At 49.8% G+C, this 11781-nt stretch overlaps 1 pseudogene; it reads left to right on the forward strand.

Moving 5' to 3' along the window:
* The first annotated feature begins 553 nt into the window (after nucleotides 1-553).
* Nucleotides 554-5727, forward strand: LOC110741514 (annotated as a pseudogene).
* The last annotated feature ends 6054 nt before the right edge of the window (nucleotides 5728-11781 follow it).

Raw genomic sequence — 11781 nt, forward strand, 5'->3', positions numbered from 1 at the left:
CATCACTGCATTCCCGCCTGGGCAACAAGAGTGAAACTTGGCTGGGCGCGGTGGCTCACGCCTGTAATCCCAGCACTTTGGGAGGCCGAGACGGGCGGATCACGAGGTCAGGAGATCGAGACCATCCTGGCTAACACGGTGAAACCCCGTCTCTACTAAAAATACAAAAAAAAAAAACTAGCCGGGTGAGGTGGCGGGCGCCTGTAGTCCCAGCTACTCGGAGGCTGAGGCGGGAGAATGGCGTGAACCCAGGAGGCGGAGCTTGCAGTGAGCCGAGATCGCGCCACTGCACTCCAGCCTGGGCGACAGCGCGAGACTCCGTCTCAAAAAAAAAAAAAAAAAAAAGAGTGAAACTTAGTTTAAAAAAAAAAATTAGGTGAGAGTGGTGGTGGGCACCTGTGGTCTCAGCTACTCAGTAGGCTGAGGTAGGAGAATCGCTTGAACCCAGAGGCGGAGGTTGCAGTGAGCTGTGATCGTGCAATTGTACTCCAGCCCGAGTGACTGACTAAGACTGTCTCAAAAAGAAAAAATAAAAATTGAGATCCAAAAGGATATGTCAGGTAAGTAGTTGGATACACAAGTCTGGAATTCAGGGCCCTAGTCTGGGCTGGAGATAGAAGCTTGGAATCCTTCAAGCTGTATACTCCTCCACCAGTTACCCAGGGAACCTGTTAAAAGACACATTCCTGCCCCCTCCCAATTCTCTGAAGGTTCTGATTTAGTAGGCTATGGGTGAGGCCTGACGTTTTTTACTCTCTCTCCCTCTTTTTTTTTTTTGGTAGAGACACAGTTCTCACTATGTTGCCCAGGCTGGTCTCAAACTCCTGAGCTCAAGTGATCTTCCTGCCTCAGCCTCCTAAAGTGCTGTGATTACAAGCATGAGCCACTGCACCTGGCCTTTTTTATTTTTTTTAATTTATACTTGAGACAGAGTATCACTCTGTCTTACTCTGTCACCCAGGCAGTGATGTACTCGCCAGAGTACAGTGCTGCTCTGTACTCTGTACCACAGCTCATTGCAGCCTTGACCTGCTGGGCTCAACTGATCCTCCTGCCTCAGCCTCCCAAGTAGCTGGATCTACAGGCCCTTGCCACCACTCTGGCTAATTTTTTAATTTTTTGTAGAGGTGAGATCTCGGTATATTACCCAGGCTGGTCTTGAATCCTGAGCTCAAACAATCCTCCTGCCTCAGCCTCCTAAAGTTCTGGGATTACAGGTGTGAGCCACCACACCCAGGCTGGTGTTTTGTTTTGTTTTGAGACGAGTCTCCCTCTGTCGCCCAGGCTGTAGTGCAGTAGCAGGATCTCAGCTTACTGCAACCTCCACCTCTTGGGTTCAAGTGATTCTCCTGCCTTAGTCTCCCAAGTAGTTGAGATTACAGGTGTGAGACACCACGTCCCCCTAATTTTTGAACTTTTATTGGAGACTGGGTTTCACCAGGTTGGCCAGGCTGGTCTTGAACTCCTGAGCTCAAGCAATTCCCCCCACCTTGACCTCCCAAAGTGCTGGGATTACTGATGTGAGCCACCACGCCTTGCCAAGGCGATGGCTTTTATAGAAATCTGTTCCCTGACTTTTTAAGTAGCAAGTAGTACCTTCTCTTGTAAACTCCAATTGTAAGTGCTTCTGGCTCCCTGTCTGCTGAAGTCAGGGGCTATTGGCCCCTTTGCTGAGTGCCCCAAACTGTGGAGTTTCCTGAGCTCCTTTGTCTGCTTTTAACGTTCTTTTGCGTCCTCCTTTGCTGGCATGTTGCCAGGAAAAAGAACATGGAATCTGGAGTGGGTCCCACGTGGGCTGTAGTCCTGACATGGCGTGGGGAATGTGTGACCTTGGGCATGTTACTTAGCCTCTCTGAACCTTCATTTCTCCATCTTCAAGTGAGGACAATATTACCTTGTAGAATGCAGGTAAGGCACAGTGAATGGTATTTGATTATCAGGTCTTCTGATTGTCCCAGAGCCATGAGTGAGGATGCTTTTTGCTGTAAGGAACCAACTCAAACTGGCTTAAGAAGACCAGGTACAGGCTGACATAACACAGAGTGCAAAGCTGTAATCCCAGCACTTTGGGAGACTGAGGTGGATGGATCACTGGAGGTCAGGAGTTTGAGACCAGCCTGGCCAACACAGGGAAACCCCATCTCTACTAAAAATACTGAAATTAGCTGGGCATGGTGGTGGGCACCTGTAATCTCAGCTACTCAGGAGGCTGAGGCAGGAGAATCGCTTGAACCCAAGAGGCAGAGGTTGCAGTGAACCAAGATCGCGCCACTGCACTCCAGTTTGGGTGACAGAGTGAGACTCCATCTCAAAAAAAAAGAGTCACTTCGGCTGGGCGCGGTGGCTCAAGCCTGTAATCCCAGCACTTTGGGAGGCTGAGATGGGCGGATCACGAGGTCAGAAGATCGAGACCATCCTGGCTAACACGGTGAAACCCCGTCTCTACTAAAAAATACAAAAAACTAGCCGGGCGAGGTGGCGGGCGCCTGTAGTCCCAGCTACTCGGGAGGCTGAGGCAGGAGAATGGCATAAACCCAGGAGGCGGAGCTTGCAGCGAGCTGAGATCCGGCCACTGCACTCCAGCCTGGGCGACAGAGCGAGACTCCGTCTCAAAAAAAAAAAAAAAAAAATACAAAAGCAAAATTTAGCTGGGCGTGGTAGCGGGTGCCTGTAGTCCCAGCTACTTGGGAGGTTGAGGGGGAGAATGGCATGAACTCAGCAGGCGGAGCTTGAAGTGAGCCGAGATTGCACCACTGCACTCCAGCCTGGGCGACAGAGCGAGACTCCATCTCAAAAAAAAAAAAAAAAAAAAAAAAAAAATGAGTCACTTCTAGATGCTTTTGAAGAAAGAACCCCAGCCAGCCTCTCCACATCGGCCCAAATAGAGTCACGTGTCCATTTCTGAACCAAGTGTTGACAATCATTGACAAGGAGGTGAGATTATCAACAGGCCAAGCAGACTCATCCTCAGAACCAGGCTGGGCTCAGCCTCCTCTGCAGCAGTGTGTCATGGACACTCAGTGTGATTTATTGGCAAGTGAGCCAATAAATGTTGATCACCACCCTCTTTGGGGCAGCTAGGCAGGCCCTATGGTGTCCTGTGTGGGGCAGGATTCTATTTTATGTCCATGGTTCCTGTGGAAAGTGAACATGTTGTTCTGATGAGCTGGCTGGGCCAAGGTGGGGGTCCACACCCTGGACATCCACTTAAGCAGTCAGCTGCAGAGGGCGCCACTGCTTGTCTTGGACAGGGGACCCATGGACCTCCTGCTGGAGGAGTTCTGGTCCCATGTGCCCAAGGTGCAGCTGGCCCAGGAAGGAGGAGGCTGGTGTGCATCTCTCCTGGGGGTAGTTCCCCAGCTCCATCTTCACAAATTTTAATACCTCCCATCCATTTGCAACTAACCTGTTCTCCTACTGGCATCTGTGACAGCCTTTTTTTTTTTTTTTGAGATGGAAGCTTGCTCAGTTGCCCAGGCTGGGGTGCAGTGGTGCAGTTTCAGCTCACTGCAACCTCTACCTCCCGGTTCAAGCAATCCTCCCACCTCAGCCTCCCAAGTGGCTGGGAATACAGGCATGTGCCACCACTCCTGGCTAAGTTTTGTTTTTTTTTTTTTTTGGTATTTTTAGTAGAGATGGAGTTTCACCATGTTGACCAGGCTGGTTTCAAACTTCTGACCTCAAGTGATACACCCACCTTGGCCTCCCACAGTGCTGGGATTACAGGCATGAGCCACTGTGCCTGGCCCATCTTTTTTTCTTTTTTTTTTTTTTTGAGACAGAATCTTGCTTTGTCACCCAGGCTGGAGTGCAGTGGCGCGATTTCGGCTCACTGCAACTTCTGCCTCCTGGGTTCAAGCAATTTTCCTGGCTCAGCCTCTGGAGTAGCTGGGATTACAGGCATGTGCCACCACGCTCAGCTAATTTTTGTATTTTTAGTAGAGAAATGGTTTCACTGTGTTGGCCAGGCTGGTCTCGAACTCCTGACCTCAGGTGATCCTCCCGCCTCGGAGTCCCAAAGTGCTGGGATTACAGGCGTGAGCCACCGCGCCCAGCTGGCCCAAGTCTTTAAATATAATTGCAACTGAGGGTATGGCAGCGGCCAGAGGTCCTGAGTTGGTGGAGGACCCGAGCCCAGGGAGTCAGTGCTTCTTCCCTCTCTTTCCTACTTTTCTCCCCACTCCCTCCCTCCCCAAGAGTCTTTGGAGGATTGTCCTGTGGATGAAGTTGAAGATGCATTTCAGGGCCTGGGAAAAGAAGATGAGGAAATTGATCAATTCAGTGATAATACATTTGGGTCAGGTGCAATTGATGATCATTGGCAGGAAGCACATGAGTGCCTGGCTGAACTGGAAGAAAAGCAACCAGTGGCAGTTATTGAACAAAAAGGCAATGGAGAGAGGCATGAAATGGATTTGTTGGGTGACCATGAGGAGAATCTAGTAGAAAGGTTCAGTAAGATGGTGACTGAAAATGAACTAGAAGATCCGGCAATCATGAGGACAGTGCAAACCAGGCCAGTTTTATAACCCCAACCAGGAAGTCTGAATTCCAGGATCTGGGATGAATCTGAAGTTCTGAGGGGAATCCAAAGACTACTGCTCACTCAGGAAGTGCCTACAGTGTCTGTATTAGAATGTGCCTTGCCTCAGAGGCCCCCAGGGTCCAGAAGATGATCAGGACCTTTCTGAACATGCATTACCGAGGCGGTCAACTTCATCTATCATTGGCAGTCCTCCTGTTAGAGCTGTCCCCATAGGCGCCCCACCTAAGCAGATGACTGTACCCAGTCTCACCCAACACTTTCTGTGTCCCAAGCCTGTCCATGTTCAGCCCCCAATGCCACCGCATTATCCTGCTCCCTATGGTGACAGGACATCTCCAAGTCAGCTCTGCTGTGTCCCGCTACAGCCTGGATGTATGTCTCCCAGCCAGTTCGCATGGGTCCCTGGATTTGTTGGTAGTCTGTTTGCTGCCATGAATCCCAAGTTACTACAAGGGCCAGTGGGCAGATGCTTCCCCCAGCACCAGCCTTCTGTGCCTTCTTTAGTGCTCCACTCCTGCTGCACCACCTCCACGGCAGCACCCTCCTGGCCCAGGACTCCACCTGCAAAGCCTAAGATCTCAGGCCCCAATGTTTATACTGGACACAACTCACTTTCATCCACAGCATTGTTGACTCTTGCATCAGAGACAGCAACAGAATAGAAATCAGCATCGGAATCTCAATGGTGCAGGAGATAGAGGAAGTCAATGGAACACTCATCAAGATAATCTCTGAAAGGATCCATATGCCAATCTCATGTTGCAGCGGGAAAAGGATTGGGTCCCTAAAATCCAGATGATGCAATTGCAAACCACTGATCCCTACCTGGAAGATTTTTATTACCAGAATTACTTGGAAAAACTGTCAGCTGTTGAAGAAAAATAAGGTGATGGCCCTAAAAAGGAGTGCACCAAGCTCATCACCCCTCAGGTGGCCAAACTTGAGCACGCCTATAATCCAGTGCAATTTGCGGGCACTTTCGGAAAGCTGACTGTTTCTAGTGTAAATAATCAGCAAAAAATGACTGATGCTCTTGTGACATCTTGGAGTGAGGATAATGAGACAGAAGAAAAGTTCGAGACAAGAGGAGAAAACCCTTGTCATGGCCGAGCGCAGTGGCTCAAACCTGTAATCCCTGCACTTTGGGAGGCTGAGGCGGGCAGATCATGAGGTCAAGAGATCAAGACCATCCTGGCTAACACGGTGACACCCCGTCTCTACTAAAAATACAAAAATTAGCCGGGCGTGGTGGCGGGCGCCTGTAGTCCCAGCTACTCGGGAGGCTGAGGCAGGAGAATCGCTTGAACCTGGGAGGTGGAGGTTGCAGTGAGCCAAGATCATGCCATTGCACTCCAGCCTGGCGACAGAGGGAGACTCCATCTCACACAAACAAACAAAACCCTGTCATAATTGAGAAAACCTACAGATTACTCCTTGATGCGAAGGACTATGAAAGTCATTATTGCCTGAAGCTAGAATGGATGAGGGAAAGCACAAAATGTGTAGCATGTATGACAAGTTAAGGAGGAAATTGCCTGGACAAGAGAGGCCTAGTGATGACCACTTTGTGCAGATCATGTGTATCCGAAAAGGGAAGAGAACGGTTGCCTGTATTCTTCCTTTCCTCTCCACAGAGCAAGCAACTGACATTCTCCTGATAACAGCCAGGAACCTCCCTTTCCTTATCAAGAAGGACGCACAGGAGCGAGGCACCCTGGCTCACTCTTGTAATGCCAGCACTTTGGGAGGCGGAGGCGGGCGGATCACTTGAGATCGGGAGTTCGAGACCAGCCTGGCTAACATAGTGAAACCCCATCTCTACTAAAAATACAAAAATTAACTAGACATGGTGGTGCATACGTGTAATCCCGGCTACTTGGGAGGCTGAGGCAGGAGAATCGCTTGAACCTGGGACGCGGAGGTTGCAGTGAGCCGAAATTGCACCAGTGCACTCCAGCCTATGTGACAGAGCGAGACTCCGTCTCAAAATAAATAAATGAATAAATAAGTTAAAAATAGCCGAGTGTGGTGGTGTGCACCTATAGTCCCAGCTACTTGAGAGGCTGAGGTGGGAGGATCATTTTAACCCAGGAGTTCAAGGCTGCTGTGGGCTATGATCACACCACTGCACTCCAGCCTGGGTGACAGAATGAGACACTGTAGCTAAATAAATACATGTGAAATGTGAGCTCGCTTCTATGAAAATAACTTTTTATGTCAGGTTTCATGTTTGAAACAGCTACACACAATTTCTGATAACTTGTTATCAGGAGAAATAGGCTTTGTAATGGTAGTCTCTTAAGAAATTATTGATGGCTACTAATAGTGAGAATCTTTATTCACAGCTGCAGGTGATATAAAATTTGGACCTTTTTAGGCCGGGCTTGGTGGCTCACGCCTGTAATCCCAGCACCTCAGGAGGCCGAGGTGGGCGGATCACTTGAGGTCAGGAGTTCGAGACCAGCCTGACCAACATGGAGAAACCCCATCTCTACTAAAAATACAAAATTAGCCAGGCGTGGTGGCGCATGCCTGTAATGCCAGCCACTTGGGAGGCTGAGGCAGGAGAATTGCTTCAACCTGGGAGGTGGTGGTTGTGGTGAGCCGAGATTGCATGCGCCATTGCACTCCAGCCTGGGCAACAAGAGCAAAACTCTGTCTCAAAAAGAAAAATTTTGAGCCTCAGCCTCCCAAGTAGCTGGGACCACAGGCACACACTGTGACGGCTGGGTTTTTTATTTTATTTTTTTGTACAGACAAAGTCTCATTATGCTGCCTAGACTGGTCTTGAACTCCTGGGCTCAAGTGATCCGCCCTCCTTGGCTTCCAAAGTGCTAAGATTATAAGTGTGTACTACTACATCCAGCCTGAAATGATTTTTAAATCTCTTCTTTTTTTTTTTTTTTTTTTTTTTGTGAGACAGAGTCTTGCTGTGTCGCCCAGGCTGGAGTGCAGTGATGCCATCTCGGCTCACTGCAACCTTCGCCTCCTGGGTTCAAGCGATTCTCCTGCCTCAGCTTCCCGAATAGCTGGGACTACAGGCACGTGCCACCACGCTCGGCTAATTTTTGTGTTTTTTTTTAAGTAGAGACGGGGGTTTCACCATGTTGGCCAGGCTGGTCTCGAACTCCTGAACTCAAGTGATCTGCCCTCCTTGACCTCCCAAAGTTCTGGGATTACAGGCCTGAGCCACTGCGCCCAGCCTCTTTCTTTCTTTCTTTCTTTCTTTTTTTTTTTTTTTTTTGAGGCAGAGTCTCGCTCTGTCGCCCAGGCTGGAGTGCAGTGGCCAGATCTCAGCTCACTGCAAGCTCCGCCTCCCGGGTTTACGCCATTCTTCTGCCTCAGCCTCCCGAGTAGCTGGGACTACAGGCGCCCGCCACCTCGCCTGGCTAGTTTTTTGTATTTTTTAGTAGAGACGGGGTTTCACCGTGTTAGCCAGGATGGTCTCGATCTCCTGACCTCGTGATCCGCCCGTCTCGGCCTCCCAAAGTGCTGGGATTACAGGCTTGAGCCACCACGCCCGGCCGCCTCTTTTCTTTCTTAAGCTGCGTCCTGGCTATGTTACTGTTTATTTTATTATAGATCCTTAAACTAAACTTACACATTCTGTTACGGGTTGAATTGCATCCTCCCTGAATTCATGTGTCGAAGTTCTTACCCCTAGTACCTCAGAATGTGACCTTACTTTGTTTTAGTTTGTTTCTTTGAGACAAAGTCTAGCTCTGTTGCCCAGGCTGGAGTGCAGTGGCACGATCTCGGGTCACTGCAACCTCCACCTCCCGGTTCAAGCAATTCTCCTGCCTCAGCCTCCTCAAGTAGCTGGGACTACAGGTGCATGCCACCATGCCCAGCTAATTTTTGTATTTTTAGTAGAGACGGGGTTTCGCCGTGTTGGCCAGGCTGGTCTTAAACTCCTGAGCTCATGATCTGCCCGCCTCCACCTCCCGAAAGTGCTGGGATTACAGCTGTGAGCCGCTGTGCCCGGCCACTCATTTGGATATAGGGTCATCATAAATGTAATCCGTTAAGATGGGGCCCTACTGAAGTAGAGTGGGTCCCTAATCCAGTATATCTAATGTCCTTACAAAAAGGGGAAATTTGGACACAGGCACACACACAGAACACCAGATGGAGGTTGGAGTTATGCTGCCAGGGAACCACCAGAAGTTAGAACAAAGTTGGCAATACATCCTTCCCTGGCACCTTCAGAAGGAGCACAGCCCTGCAGACACCTTGATCTTGAACTCCAGCCTCCAGAACTGCCAGACAATACATTTCCTTTTTTTTTTTTTTTCTTTCTGAGACAGAGTCGTGCTCTGTCACCCAGGCTGGAGTACAGTGGTGCCATCTCAGCTCATTGTAACCTCTGCCTCTCAGGTTCTAGCAATTCTCCTATCTACCTTGGGTGAAAAAGCGAGACCCTGTCTCAAACAAAACAAAACAAAACAATACAAAGAAACTAATCTCTTAAAGAGAATTGAGAGACTTTCAGTTTTCTGTACGCAGGGATAGTTTGTCTAGCAGAGGGCGTATTTGTTGCTTGAAAGACTGGCAAAATCCCTCCTGTTGTTTGTAACAGTAAACACTGGGTGAGTTCATGCATTCTCAGAAACTGTTGGTTGGGGCTCCAACATGGAAAGACAGCTGTACCTGTGCCATGTTAAATCAGAGAAAAAGGTTGTTGAATAAAAACATGAGGCCGGGCGCGGTGGCTCAAGCCTGTAATCCCAGCACTTTGGGAGGCCGAGACGGAGACGGGCGGATCACGAGGTCAGGCGATCGAGACCATCCTGGCTAACACGATGAAACCCCGTCTCTACTAAAAGATACAAAAAACTAGCCGGGCGTGGTGGCGGGCGCCTGTAGTCCCAGCTACTCCGGAGGCTGAGGCAGGAGAATGGCGTGAACCCGGGAGGCGGAGCTTGCAGTGAGCCGAGATCGGGCCACTGCAATCCAGCCTGGGCGACAGAGCGAGACTCCGTCTCAAAAAAAAAAAAAAAAAAAAAAAAACATGAGTTGATTTAAGTGAAAAATATTTTCATTTGCCTTGAAAAGTCAGCAAGGAGGACATTAAAAGGTCCACAGCAGTTAATAGGTCAGTGCAGTGGCTCATTCCTGTAATCCCAGCACTTTGGGAGACTGAAGCGGGAGGATTGCTTGAGCTCAGGAGTTCGTGACCAGCCTGGGCAACATAGCAAGACCCTGTCTCTAATTAATAAATAATAATAAAACAGCGGTTAACATCTGAAAAAAACAAAAACAAAAACAAAAACAAACTGTTGATTGGGTATAAATTGGCCTAACCCTTTTGGCAAGATTTCTTGTCTTTTTTTTTTTTTTTGAGTGTTGCTCTTTTGCCCAGGCTGGAGTGCAGTGGCGCAATCTCGGCTCACTGCAAGCTTCGCCTCCCGGATTCACACCATTCTCTTGCCTCAGCCTGCGAGTAGCTGGGACTACAGGCGCCCGCCACCACGCCCGGCTAATTTTGTTGTATTTTTAGTAGAGACGGGGTTTCACTATGTTAGCCAGGATGGTCTCAATCTCCTGACCTCATGATCTACCCGCCTCGGCCTCCCAAAGTGCTGGGATTACAGGCGTGAGCCACCGCACCTGGCTTCAAGTTTTGTGTTTTTTGTAGAGACACCATGTTTCCAGGCTGGCCTTGAACTCCTGGGCTCAAGCCCGCCTCATCTCCTAAAGTGCTACGATTACAGGCATGAGCCACACTGTACCCGGCCCCCCAAAAGAAGTCTTTAAAGTTTGATCCTTCATTGAACTTTTAAAGTGAAAATCTCTGAGCATCTATTTTGGCTAGGTTCTGTGGGACGTGAGGAAATGGCCCTTGCCTGAAGAGAGCACCCAGCAGGAGGTGGCACAAGATTTCCACACACACACGAGTGCCCACAGCAGGGATATTGGGACCCATACCCAGGAGGGAGCCATCAAAGCATCCTGAGAAGCGGGAGCCACAGCAGGCCTCAGGGAGGAGGCAGCATCTGAACTTGGCCTGGAGGGTTCCCACAGTAGCAGGGGCTGGAGATCCTGGCCCAGGCCCAGCCCCTGTGCTCCTGAAGTAGACACTCTAGAGATGAGTGGAGGATCAACCCTGTTTCTGGTTTGGGGTGGTTTGTGTGTTTGGGGCAAGGGAATTTCTCAGGTTGCCCTTATTTTCTTTTTTTTTTGTTGTTGTTTTTTTGTTTTTTTTTTTTTTGAGACGGAGTCTCGCTCTGTCGCCCAGGCTGGAGTGCAGTGGCCGGATCTCAGCTCACTGCAAGCTCCGCCTCCCGGGTTTACGCCATTCTCCTGCCTCAGCCTCCCGAGTAGCTGGGACTACAGGCGCCCGCCACCTCACCCGGCTAGTTTTTTGTATTTTTTTAGTAGAGACGGGGTTTCACCGTGTTAGCCAGGATGGTCTCGATCTCCTGACCTCGTGATCCGCCCGTCTCGGCCTCCCAAAGTGCTGGGATTACAGGCTTGAGCCACCGCGCCCGGCCAGGTTGCCCTTATTTTCTGAAACGCACATACTCCTGGATGTTTCTGTGTAAACCATCTGCTCCATTTTGGCCAAAGCGCGAGTTCCTCTCAACTCTCCATGGGGATCAGGGAGGTGGGGGATGCAGATATCAGACAGACTCGGAGCTTCGGGGTGGCCTGTGGGTCTGGTGAATTCTTCTGTGGTTCTCCAAGTGTGATCCTTGGCCAGTAGCACCAGCATCACCTGGACATCTATTAGAAATGCAAATTTTCGCTGGGCGCGGTGGCTCAAGCCTGTAATCCCAGCACTTTGGGAGGCCGAGACGGGCGGATCACCAGGTCAGGAGATCGAGACCATCCTGGCTAACATGGTGAAACCTCATCTCTACTAAAAATACAAAAAACTAGCTGGGCGAGGTGGCGGGCGCCTGTAATCCCAGCTACTCGGGAGGCTGAGGCAGGAGAATGGCGTAAACCCGGGAGGCGGAGCTTGCAGTGAGTTGAGATCCGGCCACTGTACTTCAGCCTGGGCGGCAGAGCGAGATTCCGTCTCAAAAAAAAAAAAAAAAAAAAAAAAGAAATGCAAATTTTTGGCCGAGCACAGTGGCTCACTCTTGTAATCCCCGGACTTCGGGAGGCTGAGGCGGGTGGATCACCTGAGGTCAGGAGTTTGAAACCAGCCTGGCCAATATGATGAAACCCCATCTGTACTAAAAATACAAAAAATTAGCCAGGCGTGGTGGCAGGCGCCTGTAATCCCA

Source organism: Papio anubis, chromosome 13 (assembly GCF_008728515.1).
Source record: "Papio anubis isolate 15944 chromosome 13, Panubis1.0, whole genome shotgun sequence".
Taxonomy (NCBI): domain Eukaryota; kingdom Metazoa; phylum Chordata; class Mammalia; order Primates; family Cercopithecidae; genus Papio; species Papio anubis.